A 14,126-nucleotide genomic window follows, 5' to 3' on the forward strand; every position below is an offset into this window, starting at 1 on the left:
CAAACCAGGATAACCCCATCAAATTCTGTTCTTTTTTCTCAGATCTGTCAATAATCCTCATCTTTGCTGTCCTTGAAGATTTGTTTTTGGTTTCCACAATGTCTGTGTCTATACTTTTCCCAAGGACAATCTCTTAACAGCACCCTAAACTCAATTGTTGTCTATTACTTCATTACACTGTTCTGATAGCAAGCAATCCAATCGTAGATAAACTCAACTATCTTATTTCTTCACGCTTGCTTCCAAAGAGACAGAGATTATATTGTAATGAAGTATTATGTTATTTAAAATGGTTTATTTATTTATTTTATGATCAGCATTATGTGGACACAGAATAACACCATGGCATGACATGTAAAGGAAAAAGACATTTATTATATTGATAAGTCCTAGAAGTGTAAGATATAGCATACCACACAGGGAGCTACCTGTGAGGAACATCAAAAGAGTAGGCTAACCCAAGCAGGTGGGGAGCAGATTGAAACTGAGGTCTCATGAGGGTTGGGATGGAGTACACATGCAAAAGGCATAAGAAAATTTTAATGATGGGTTCGAATGTCATTAAGTCACAGTCAGAAAAAGACAGAAGGGAGAACTTGTAGCAGGGACCAGCCTTAGCACATCAGTGCACCTGTGAGCAGGGTACTTACAGCCTGTTTGTGGGAATGTTGAGGTATTAGAAAATTATAAAGTTTCAAAAATCTATAATACAAAGATGCAAATTTCTACAGAAATTCACAAGAATGATGAACTAGTTCAGCTTCAAATCCATGATTAAAATTTCTAGACCTAGCAATCCAGTGAGTTTTCTGGCCGCCTTGCTCTTACTTTACACAATGGTCATTTTGTCCTTTCAAATCTTTCTTCTGCTCTATTTAGCTTTTTATCTTCATCTCCTTTTAAAATAAAAGAACCATTCTCTGTCTAAGAGTAATCATTTCACCATGCTTTGAGATATGGATCATGTAATCTCTTGTTTGTTTTTCCTACTTCTCAATATGGCCAGTAACAGTGGTTTTAAAACAATTCTTATTTAAACAAAACAACTTTATTCCACTGATTATCTCCATAAAGTTATATAACTATTTCTCTTAGACACACTGTATAAAAAGATCCTCTCAATATTATATTTTTATTTATTTTATTTACTCACTTTTTGGCCCACTATAATCCATGACCCATCACTTTATTGAATGAGATTTTTCTAAAGTCACCAATTATCAGGACTGGTCTTTCAGAATGAATTACTACTATGTTTGTAAGTTGTTAAAATAACAAAGTACTTCTGCCTTGACATACCTCTCCATCTAATCTTCTCCCCCTCTTGTCCTTCAGCACCCTCTTCACCTTATGCACCGTTTTGTCAAACTCTCCAAAAACCTTCAACTGAAAGACTGCTTGTCATAACAGGGGTCCTTAGGGCCTTGCTTTAGCTTCACGAACAGTATTTAATCAGTCATTGTTCATATTTTATCATTCTTAATTATTTGGAGTATCTTTTCTGCCAGTGACTTTCATTTCATAAATATAAAATATTTTTTCAACTCATAAGTTCTTTTGATTTACAGTAAAATAGTCCTCATGGCTTCTCTTCTTGAAAATATATTTTTCCTTGAATATCATGACTCAGCATGTTCCTAATTTTCCACTTTAGATTTTTGGCTTTTCTCTTTTTACTTTGAGAATTTGACTTTTTTCAAAAAAACCCAGCATACACAAAGTTAGGCTACTTTTTAATTTTTGGCTTTCTAGGCAAATGCGCGCATGCGCGCGCACGTGCGAACACACACACACACACACACACACACACACACACACAGGATGGGGGGAGAGAGAGAGAGAGAGGATGGCTCAAAAATCTACATTTTTAGTCCAGCAATTTTGTTTGCATTTCAGACCCGTTTTTTTCAATTGCTTTTTAAATTCTCCACTTGGTTGTCTTGAAAGGAACACAAATTCAACTTGTTCAAAACAGAGATCATGATTTCTACTTCTCACCAAAACCTGCTCCAATTTTCCATAGTAAATTATTCTTCAACTTATTAAAATATATTGATTTATTTTTTGTTATTTTCCTTCTACCCATATCTTGAATCTACTCACTATTTTTAAAACATCTATACTCTCTATCTTAATCTATTTTGTTCTCTGGTATAGAAAACTACTTGTATAGTTTTCCTACTGGTCTACTTATTCTACCTCCCACTACTTGCACAGAGCATCGAATTCCAAAATCAGCAAAATCTGATCACATTAACTTCATAAAGGCTTCTTATTGTTCTTACAATAAGGACGACATCATGATATACCAACACTTACATATTTGACTCTCCTCTTTTCACTATCCTCGAACCCTTCCTTGCTCACTTTTATGATCACCATAGGCACACTTTTCTGTAACCTCGTACTCAGTGTGTTCCCTTATGCAATGAAGCCATTACATATGTTTTTCTCAATTCTGAAAATGATCTTTTACACAATTATCCCAAACTTTACTCAAGTTACTTTCTTAGTTAATTTCCATTCACCTGTCAAGCCTCGGTTAAGTGATCTGTATGCATAGAGATAAATGTCAATAGCTAAACTCACAGTATGACATAATAAGAAGTACAAGTACTGTTTATTTCTAAAAATGGAAAGGGATATTATCCTGTAATTAAATCCAGCAGTAATTTTGCACATAAATATATAAACATTCATTTTAAGTTGGATGAGTAAATAATATATATATTTTCTTCAGATAAGATTTGCTAAAAATAGCTTTTAGAGCCAAAATTAAAATAAATAAGTAAATAAAGAAGGAAAAAAGGAAGTTTGAGGGATGTTAAAATTCTTGATATTGAGATATAGTAAATAGATTTAAATGTGTATATTTACAAATTGCAATTTATTATTTTCTTTAACTGATACGAAAACATAAAGAGGACTGAACATTGCATGTAAAATTTTTTACAATCCAGTTTTGAGGTCAATTTATATCTGTAGTTGATTTGAATTTTTCATTATAATCTAATCCTGTACTATTCCTTTGCTATAATGTAATAAAATAAAGTGGAAAATTATATATGATATATAAATTCTGTCGCCATTTATAAGAACTCTTAAAGTACTTTTATAATGGAATATTTTTTATTTAATGTTCTTATCAGAAGGTTTAGAGTCTTTTAATGGAATTAATTTTAATTTATCTTATTCTTTTTTTGTCCATGATAAATCATATTTTATATGATTTAGATTTACTCTTTTACTAGATTTTAGTCTCTTGAAATAAGTTTATTTATAGAAAGTGATTAAAGAGTTAAAAATTTCTTAATTGAAGTTCCATCTTTCACAGAAAAATAGAAAGTTAATTACTATAAAAGTAGGAGGCAGTCAAATATTGTTTTTAGTAAAAACATCATTCTAGAGGTCATGTTAGTTAAAGCAGACTGTAGTTAAACTTTTCATAAATTCTTATGAAATTCTGAATTTTAAAATATCATTCCTATTGCTTACAAATGTATAAAACACAATGACGTACATCCAGAAGAGTGCTATGTTACTGTATGACAAAGTTTAATTAAAGGAAAATAGCATTCTGAAAAAGTTTAAATTGATTCTAGAAACAGGAATTTTATGTTTATTTATTTGGTGATTTATAACAACAAATGCGTGTGTGAATGTGTGTGTGCAGCCTTCATTTCTATATCAGTTCAAATAAGATTTTGCCAACAAATGATGTTGAGAGTCAAATTATCAATCAAGGAGAAGAAAGGAAAGAAAGAAGAAAAGAAACTGTTGTTATATAAAGAAATTCGATCATCATTTAGAGAACAAATCTATATGGACTAAATATTTGAATTTTGACCCCCAAATTCTATTCAACATTTGCCTTTAGCCTATAAATATAAGCTTTGTTTGGCAAGTACAAGAAACAATAGAAAAATGTTTTTAAAATTAGCACCTCACAAGAACGAAATAACATTAGAAATTTAAAGTCATTTATAACAATTGCAATTTGAAAAGACAACAAAAATAATTTATATATTTAATTCAAGTAAGTCCTCGATAGAACATAGAAATTATAAACAGCAAATAGTTCAATAAATTTGGAAGGAAAAATTTGTAATTACAAAGTTTTTTGGATTAAAAAAATGACTGCTAAACTAGTGCATTCAGCAGAGCAGTTACAGAAGAAAATTGACTTAAAGACAGAGAATTCTTTCAAAAATAAAAGTAAAAGATTAAATTAATGAATGTGAAGAGACTATACAAGATAATCAATGCACTTAACATAAGGATTCCAGAAGGAGAGAACAAAGCCTGTAATGGAAAGTGATTGAAGGAATAATAGTAGACAAATCTCATCTGAGTGGGAAATGGAGGCTCATCATATATTAGGAAAAAGTAATGAAATGGAAACAAGAAAGTCAATTAATCTAAAAACATATAATTTACACAGGAAAAAAAAGTTAAAGTATGAAACATACATAGACCCCATCAACGTCTGACAAGTAAGGAGCTTAGAAAACACGTATAAGGTCATTCGGCATTTCTCAGAAAGGACAAGAAATTAAAAAAAAAAAAAAAGCAAGATCTCATGATTATACTGCCTTACAACCAAGAAAATTATATAATAATGATAATAAATCTCTTTTTTATAGAACATTTCTTCACTAAGTGCAGACTGTCACTACGAAAATTATTTGTTCACTTATTGTCATTATTGTAGGAGAAAGTCATTACTTCCACCACTATTATCAATTGAGAAGAAAGGTCAAGTGAATTATTAAAAGACTGACAGTGACACTGAAAATAAAAGCAAAGGTTTTTAAAACTAAATTTTAATTATTGTGCTTAAAATGAAAAATAAAACTCTGAATGAGACAACTTTAATTTTTATTCTGAAGCAATTCATTGAGGGGTCTTGGAATGGTCTAGTCAATAATTAAAGTTTATCCGAAAGCTATTTTTTAAACAAAGGACCTAAAAGAATAAATTAAATTTTTATAAAAGTTTGAACTCTGTAAAATAAAATATATATGCTATAGTCATAGTGATACGATCTCCAAAATTTCCAGTTGAATTGCATTACTTCCCTAATCTGGATTCAAATGAAATAGCTGGCAATCCTAGTCTAGACTCAGTTTAGTCTTTGTTACTATTAGATCTCTCTGTGGCAATTAAAGGCTTTTGACAGATTTAGTTCCTTTTATCTTCAACTACCATAGATCTAATAAAAGTAACAATCCCTGTTTTATATATTGAAAGCACCCTCATTTTTAACTTTTATATTGTAAAAATTTTCTTTTAATTGCTTATAATAATGAAAATAATAACAAATTTTAACAAAACACAAGCAAGGAGTTACACTTCTCTATATGCTCAGATGAGATTGTAAATACAAAATATAAGAATCTCTTAATCATTGTTTTTAGATATTACATGTGACAATTGTTTAAGAGGCTACTCACATATAAGCAGGCATTTACAAAAAAAAAGACTTGTATCTTCAAAATCTTTTGTCTTACTTTATTCTATTATAATTTAAAATAGTTTTTAAATGTCAAACCAAAATTATACGTTAGAAATAATTATCGAAATTTAATGTTTTCCTTCACAGTGCAGTAGCTAAAGCATGGACATGACCTGACATAGTCATTGGAGAACAACCAAAAAGAGCTGTTAGATACCCTGATTTTCTTAAAGGCAAGGAAAGATGACTATAAGAACATACTACTAATATAATGTAATTAAATCCTAATATAATATAAAATTAATGTAAATCTACATATCTGTATCAATATATCAAAATATTACATTTAGTAAAAGCTGACAAGCAACCAGAAAAGCAAATATATATATATAGAAAAGGGATAATTTTATAGAAAAAAACAAATCATGAGCTAGTCTTCTTCCATAAAGCACTGACTAGCCAAAAATATATTAAGGAAATGGCTACAAAGCTTTGACAGAAAAATGTCATTCTATAATTTTATTACTATAGAAGTTCCAATATGTGAAGTTAAACCAAAGTAATGCTAAGGCACTCAAAGAATGGAAGATATGGTAACTATTTATCAGGAAAAATAAGTGCTAAAAAATAAATCAAAATAAAATGAAAGAAATAAGATATTAATATATGAAATAAATGATAGTGAACACTGAATGCAAAGATAGGCAAATAAGTAAGGCTCGATCTGTTTCGAATATTTCAAAGCAAATACTAATGATAAAAATAGTTATGGTAGGTAGATCAATTTTTCATTGTTATTGATTTGCTTTTATAAATATATTACTGCATTTTAATTAATATATGCTGATATTATTTATATTGTTAGTAAAACGATACATACATAAAATGAATAAAAATAATCATACAGTGTGAAAATAACTTCTAATTTTTTATCTTCACATAGAATATATTTGATAGCGTATTTTATTATGAATTATGTTTTTAAACTTTCAGTTAAAACATAAAATTATAATGGGACAGAAGAAAATAACAAAATAAATGTTCAAGGAAATACAGTTTGCATGGAAAAATTGTGAAGTAAAGTTTCAGTCTCCTACAGATTATCTAGAAAAGAATAAATAAGGATAATTAGGAATTAAATAAAATATATAAAATTCATTACAAAGTGAAATAGTAAGTTGTCATTTAAGAAATGAATGCTAGAGTAGGCAAAAACAACATAAATAAAACTTCTAAATTCAGAACCAGAATAATGCAACAATAGAGAAACAAAACTAAAATCTGTATAGGAACATGCTCCTAAATCAAAAGAAATCCTATACCTATATTTTAAATTTGCTCAATATATTTATGTCATAATTGGTAAAAAGATACTATCACTTGGATAATTTAAACTTGATAAAAATTAAGCCACCACAGTAATAAATGTGTGTAAGGAGGGGCATTTCAAAATGATAAAGGGAAAATAAATCACTCTAAATTTATAATTATTTGTCTGTCCAAAATAGCAGCCATGAGAGTGATAACTAAATATGCTTCTTGAAATAAAAAGAACCAGGAAATTTACACCCAGACATTTATATGAATAGCTCAAGGATATATTTTAACCATGTCTGCTTGTTGGTTCGCAGACTGGCCCTGTACGTAGAGGACAAGGAGAGACTGAAGAAAGGGGCAGACCACTCCAGATTGGTAGCTCTTAATAATAAGCATGGGAATTTACATGCTAGTTTTGTCTTGAGCATCCCCAAGACAAGTAAATCTTTCCTCCAACCCCAGAATCTTAAAACTTTAGAGAGATGCCTTAACTGAGTTCCGTTACATATAATGTCCAAATGGTCTCAACAACACATAACTATCTTAAGACTGTGTCCTTGGAGCAATAAAACATCGTTCAATCATTTGTACTGGGAGGGCAAGCTATATATAAAGTATTTCAGGACAGAAGGTGAGGATAAGCCTCCAATTGCCCAGGTGGAGGGCCAACGAGAGCTCACATCTTCTGGATCACCTCCTCCAACACCACTCCACATCAGGTACAGGTGGTGAGAAGCAAGTAGGAAAGGAAAACAAAGAACTACTTTTTGGTTATTTAAAATCGTCTTAAAAATCGTGTGCAGTGTGATTATATTTTCAGTATATTTTTACTGATACATTTCTGAAAGTCTCTAAACCAAAGATTTGATTATAAGTTTCTGAGTAATTTTTCTTGTATTTAAATTTAATATTCTATTTTATTTACTAAAAATTTTTAAAAGTTTAATTGCAAAGTTAAAATTGCTTTAAATGTATAGATAGAATGATTATTTTAATGAAAAGAAGTCAGTATAAAATATTAAAAACTGTGCAAAGTCTTCAATATAGTTAGGCAATTGTATTACTTATGGTTTTCACAAATAAGAATGGTACTTTGTTATTAATATTTATATATAAAGTTTTTTAAATTGATAAGAAATATATATGTCTAAAGTCCATAGGGCAAAATTGTGTGCATAATTTGATTCTAAAACAAAAGTACACACACACACACACACACACACACACACACACATATACACACACACACATATAACTAATACTTGGAAATTAAGTACATGAAAATGTTTATGTTTATTTTTTAAATTAGTTACACTATAGTGAGATTTGACTACATTTTTATCATACTTCTAAATAACTAATATGAAATTATTCATGTGTATGATTATAAAATGTATATCCATTAGCCCACCAGAAAACAAAAGAGATAGAATATGACACTTCCAATATATTTACTCTTGCTTTTTCTTGTTACTTAAAAACAAAATTGAAAGAACTAATTTTTTATAGTAATAGATATTTCTATCTGGTATTTCTTTCACCATGTTTTTATTTTCAATCTTTTTTTGTAATATTTTTAAGTATTTCTCTTGCAAATACTAGAGTTATTTTCTCACAAAATATCTGAGAATGTATTCAATTACGAAATTCACTCAATTTAAGTTTTTACATAAGTATTTTAAAATTCTTTATTTTATGACTTTTTTGTATCCATATATAACTGAGCATCTTCATTTTTCTCAGTGACTTTCTTTTGTTTTTTTTTTTCAGATGTTATAAAGTTGTTAAAATTCCTCAATCCTTATACCAGTTAAATAATTTCATATTTTTTCATACTTGAATATTTTGACTGTGGAGAATTTAGAATTAAATATAATTTTCCTACAAAACATGAAATTTTGCTGTTATCTTTATAGTTTTGTTAATGTGTTATCTAATAAATATCACTTATCGTTGGTCTGTTTTTCTTTTTTAATAAATCATCTATTTACATTTTGCATTATATATATATATTATATAGCTTCCCACTATGTATTAAGAAAATATTTTTTTTCCTGCTTTTCAGTACAAGTATGTGTATTTTGTTCCATCTCTGGAAATGTTTTTCTCCATTATTTCATAGATCATCCAGCCCCTCTTTTGACTTTATTTGTTTCTCTGAAATCATTAGCAGACAAATCTCAGAACTCCTGAATAATTTAATGTTAAGAAAGTTTGAAAAAGAGACTATAAATCTGCTTTAATCTAAATCTCAGATTTCAAAATATATAACGGGTCAACAAATGGTGCTGGATCAACTAGACACCTACATGTAAAAAGATGAATATAGAAACAGGATTTACATGTTTCATAAACATTAACTCAAAATAGATCATAGATCTAAGTATAAAATATAAGCTATACAAATATTAGAAGGCAATTTAGGGGAAAATCTAGATGACCTTGAGTATGGTGATGACTTTAGATAGGAAACCAAAAGCATGATCAACGAAAGAAATAATTCATAGGCTGAATTTCATTAAAATTTAAATATTTTCTCTACATAAGACATTGTCAAGAGAATGAGAAGATGAGCCATAGAATGGGAGAATATACTTATAAAAGACATATCTCTTAATGGGCTGTTATCTAAAATATACAAAGAATTCCTAAAACTTAACAGTAAGAAAATGTAAAATCTGATTTTTTTAAAAAAAGGCAAAAAACTTGTACAGCCACCTCACCAAAGAAGACAGCAGATGGCAAGCAAGCATATGAAAATAATGTTCAACATCATGTCATTAGGAAATTGTAAAGTAAAACAACAATTAGATACCACTATGCAAGTATTAGAATGATCTCAATCTAAAATACGAACAACACCAAATGCCATCAAGGATGTGGAGCAATAGAAACTTTATTCATTGCTGGTGGGAAAGCAGAATAGAAGAGAGTTTGGCAGTTTTTTATAAAACTAAACATACTCTTACCATTAGATCTTATAATCATGCTTCTTGAAATTTACCCAAAGTAGTTGAAGACTTATGTACATAAAAAAACTTGCTTATGGATGTTTAGAGCAGTGTTATTCATGATTATCAAAGCTTGGAAGCAACCAAGATGTTCTTCAGTATTAGAATGGATATGTAAAATGTGATATATCCAAGCAATAGAATATTATTGAGTGTTAAAAAGAAATGAGCTACCAAGGTATGAAAATATATGATTGATTCTTAAATATAAATTGTTAAGTAAAAGAAGTCAATCTGAAAAGGCTACATATTGTATGATTCTAAATATATGACATTTCAGAAAAGACAAACTGGAGACAAAAAAAGTAAATAAATAAATCAGTGGTTGCTAGAGACTATGGAGGAGGGATGGCTAGCTAAATAGGTAAAGCACAGAAAATTATTATGGCAGTGAAATTATTGTGCATGATAGTATAACGGTGGATATGTGTCATTTTACATTTGTCCAAAGCCATGAAATATAAAACTTCAAAATGAACCCTGATGTAAACAACGGTCTTGGGAGATCATCATGTATCGATGTAAGTTCATTGATTGCAACAAATGTACCATTACAGTGGAGGAGGCAGTTCTCTGTACTTCTTGCTCAATTTTGCTACTAACGTAAAATTCCTCTAAAATAAAAGACTAATACAAATGAATATCTGGAGATTGAAAACCTCACCATTGAATTGAGAGGATTCAACAACAACAAAAAAAGCAAAATTTCAAAACTTTTCAGATGGGTTGGGCAAAAAATAAGAAAAAATACACAGGATTTTCTAACTGAATTTACAGCCTTTGTCTGACAATGTATACCCCTCACAGAATATACATTTTTTAAAGACACATATAACAATTACAAAAATTAACTATGTAGTAAGACACAAAACAAATCTTCACAAATTTCACAATGTAGAATTTGTAATATCCTTATTAAGCTAAATAAAAAAGATATGAATAATAAAAATGAGAAATTCCTAAGCTAATTAAAATTTGTAAGTATCCTTTTTAAAAGTAAATATAACATTTCCAATATTATTAAAGCCCATAATATTCTTTTATTCTGATTCTATTCAGCTTTTCCTCCTCACTAAAGAGATACCCTGAAATTTTAAAATTTATTCCTCTACTTTTTCGGTACTTTCCTGAGTACATACATAGATCGATAAAACTGTTGTTTACTTTTAGTTGTTATTTATATGTATAAATGTTATTTCTGTATAATTTTATCTGAAACTTCCTTTTTATTATAATCTTTTGATTTAAGAATTATTGTTTGTAAAAACATATATTTTTAGTATGCAATTTAAAAAATATTCTATTTACTTGTTTTTCAATGTACATTTGAGTTATTTATAATATTTGACTATTATAAACAATAATGTTATGAACATATTTGTATATGAATCTGGTACATACAGAATGCAGACAAGATAAAGTCAAAAGTACCCTAGGGTAGAAATTGCTAGGGTGTAGTGTTAACACACCTTTAATTTACGAAAACATGATCATTTTTTCTCAAATTAATTCATTCAACTTATACTTCAAAAGATGAGTTTTCACTTTTATATTCTTCAATTATTTAAAAATTTAAACTTAAAATTTTGCCATTTTAGTGGTATAAAATAAGTTTTTTTGTGTGTGTGATTTAATTTATATTAACCTGATTTCCAATGTTGTCAGGTAAATTTTCGCTAACATCATTTCACATGTTAATTCATCATTGGTAGTTTGTATTTTCTTAAATGCCTATTTTTGTATTTTGCCTATATTTCTCTTAGGTTGCATTATTTTTTATTTGCAGATTATATGTATGTATGTATGTAGGTATAGCTTTGCATTTTTAAAGTAATAATACTTCAGTGATTACCTGTGCGGCAGATATCGATTCCCAGTGTCATAACTTTTTTGTCTCCTAATTGTATCTTTGAATAAACATTATCATGTAGTCCAATGTATTTTTTATTACATTTAACCTATTTTGTGTCTAACTTAAAAAAAATTTTTCTATCCTTAATATTTTTCTGTATTTTCTTGTAAACAATTATTATTTTTTTGGTTGGAATCATTTTGTGTATGATGTGAAACATGAATAACTTTTAAAAAATGTTTTTGTACATTGAGCACTTATTACAGTTAATTGGTAATGTGATAAGACAATGCACATGTGGCCTAAATATTGGTCATAATCACAACAAGGCTTAATCCAGCCCAGTAGGTACAAATGAAAGTATAAACTGTGAAGACATATAGAAGTATGTATAAAAGCGACATGGAAACCGCTTTAAAAAATACAGGGCCCATTAATGCCACTTTATTTCATTCACCTCTCACTTTTATCTGAAAGATGGTGTCCATTTTTATTTTTATAAGATTTCTGATAACTAGGCAGTGCCATAGAAGGGCAGGAAGCTTCCCTCAAGTTTATAGCATTTCTAAGTAGAGAGAACCGATAGTGGAGAGCAGAACAAATTTGGTTGTATCAAGCATCCCAAAAGGAATATTTGTGGTTTAAATGGATTAGACAGCACTTGGTGAAAGGAGGAATACAATTTAGTTAGACGCTGTCGTGAAGAACTCCTGGTAAATCAACATTTCCATTTGATTTGGGAGCATCCAAAACAATCCATCTAACTGACTAAATGATTATGGGCATGAAAAATTTTATTTTAGGAGTCAAATGTTCTTTGACCTTAAAAATAACATGCTCACGATTATGAAGCAATCATTGTTCCTTGTCTCAGGCTTGGAATGCCTAAGAAATTATTTTTAGTGTAAAAGAGCATAATTCCAATTTAGTAATATGCATATTCCCTTTAAGGTATGTATTTCCAGTAAGGGTCTTTGGTATAATTTTTTTTTTTAAGTTTCATCCGTTAAATTTTCATTCATTTGATATGTGATATGCCAATCCCCTTTTATTCTCATATATACTGAAGTGCACTAGTCTTTGATGTCTTAAGTTTCAAAGACAGTAATTAATAAATGTATATTTCCTGATTGTCTCATTTTCTTATACCTACATAAGCAGATTAAAACAGATCTATAAACCTTAAAATATCCAGATACCTTTCTTTTCCTCCATAATTTTAATTCATATTTAAGTCCTTTAAGTTTCCAATTAACCAAAGTTCCCTTAAAAAAGAAATTGTGTAGACCTGAATGAAGCCACTTAGCAAAACAGTAATACTGACAAAAGGTCATCTTACACCATTAGCCACCATGGATATGAAGGCAGTGATCATCTACAAATGCCACAAACGCCGTCAACAAGGAAGAAACGTGATGTCAGTATAACTTCTGCAAAAACCCTACATGGAGTGTCTGCTTCCTCCTGCAGTAGTAGATGGGCCTGCTCAGTTGCTGTATGGACATTTTTTTCTCAGCTGTTTCCTGAACTTCCCCTCTCAAAAGAAACTCATCCAAAATAAAATAAGCCTTCTCAAACTTAAAGATGATATCAAGTTCACACACACTGCCAAAGTACTTGTCAATTGAAGTAACAATGAGTAATTTCCAGGGTAATCAGTTCATTATCCTGATCCTCAATAGCACAGCAATTTAATCCAAACTATTTAAATTGTGCTACAAATAAATCACATTTAATAAATCTGAGTGAAAAGAGACATGGCAAATAAATGCCTACTATAAATCTGTAGCAATGTAAACAATTGGTCTTCGATTTACCTATTCTATACAATTGGATATTTAAATACAGACTAATATATCTCTGCAGACCTCACCACTCAAGAAAGCTGCACTTTTTAGATTTCCGTGCTAAAATGGTTTAAACAAGTTCTCTTGTGGTCTTTTTCTTCTCTTTGTCTGATAGTGGGACATACCATTTCTGCAGTCAAAGCTTTCCCTGACAACTAAAAAGTAGCATAACCTGCATGGCTGTAGAGGGCTGCGACTGCAGCGGAGGCAGAGGCTGAGGTTGGGCCTGAGGCGGAGGCTGAGGTTGGGCCTGAGGCGGAGGCTGAGGTTGGGCCTGAGGTGGAGGCTAAGGTTGGGCCTGAGGCAGAGGCTGAGGCTAAGGCTGAGGTAGGGGCGGCTGTAGGGGCTGAGGCGGAGCAGAAGCCCCTGTCCTTGAGCAGAGACAGAGAAGCCATGTTGCTTGTGGGGAAGGGATCTGGTTAGCCTACATTCTATATATATGCAAAATAAATTATATCATAAGTATATTGTTTATTTATTTTCTCCCTTCCTGCCGTATTACCTGTGATTTCTTAATTTCCAATTTTCTGTGAGTGCTCTATTAGGCTCAGAGTGCCACTGGCCAATAAATAGATCAACGGTAGAAATTTCACATGATCTTTTTCAAGAGTGCCTTAACTATTAGTGGCCCTGTCTTCTTCCAC

General features: G+C 30.1%; 1 pseudogene; it reads right to left on the reverse strand.

Moving 5' to 3' along the window:
- Window positions 1-13,006: 13,006 nt before the first annotated feature.
- LOC107499339 lies at window positions 13,007-13,660 on the reverse strand (annotated as a pseudogene).
- Window positions 13,661-14,126: the final 466 nt, after the last annotated feature.

The sequence above is a fragment of the Rousettus aegyptiacus genome, unplaced genomic scaffold (genome assembly GCF_014176215.1).
Source record: "Rousettus aegyptiacus isolate mRouAeg1 unplaced genomic scaffold, mRouAeg1.p scaffold_m13_p_7, whole genome shotgun sequence".
NCBI lineage: Eukaryota > Metazoa > Chordata > Mammalia > Chiroptera > Pteropodidae > Rousettus > Rousettus aegyptiacus.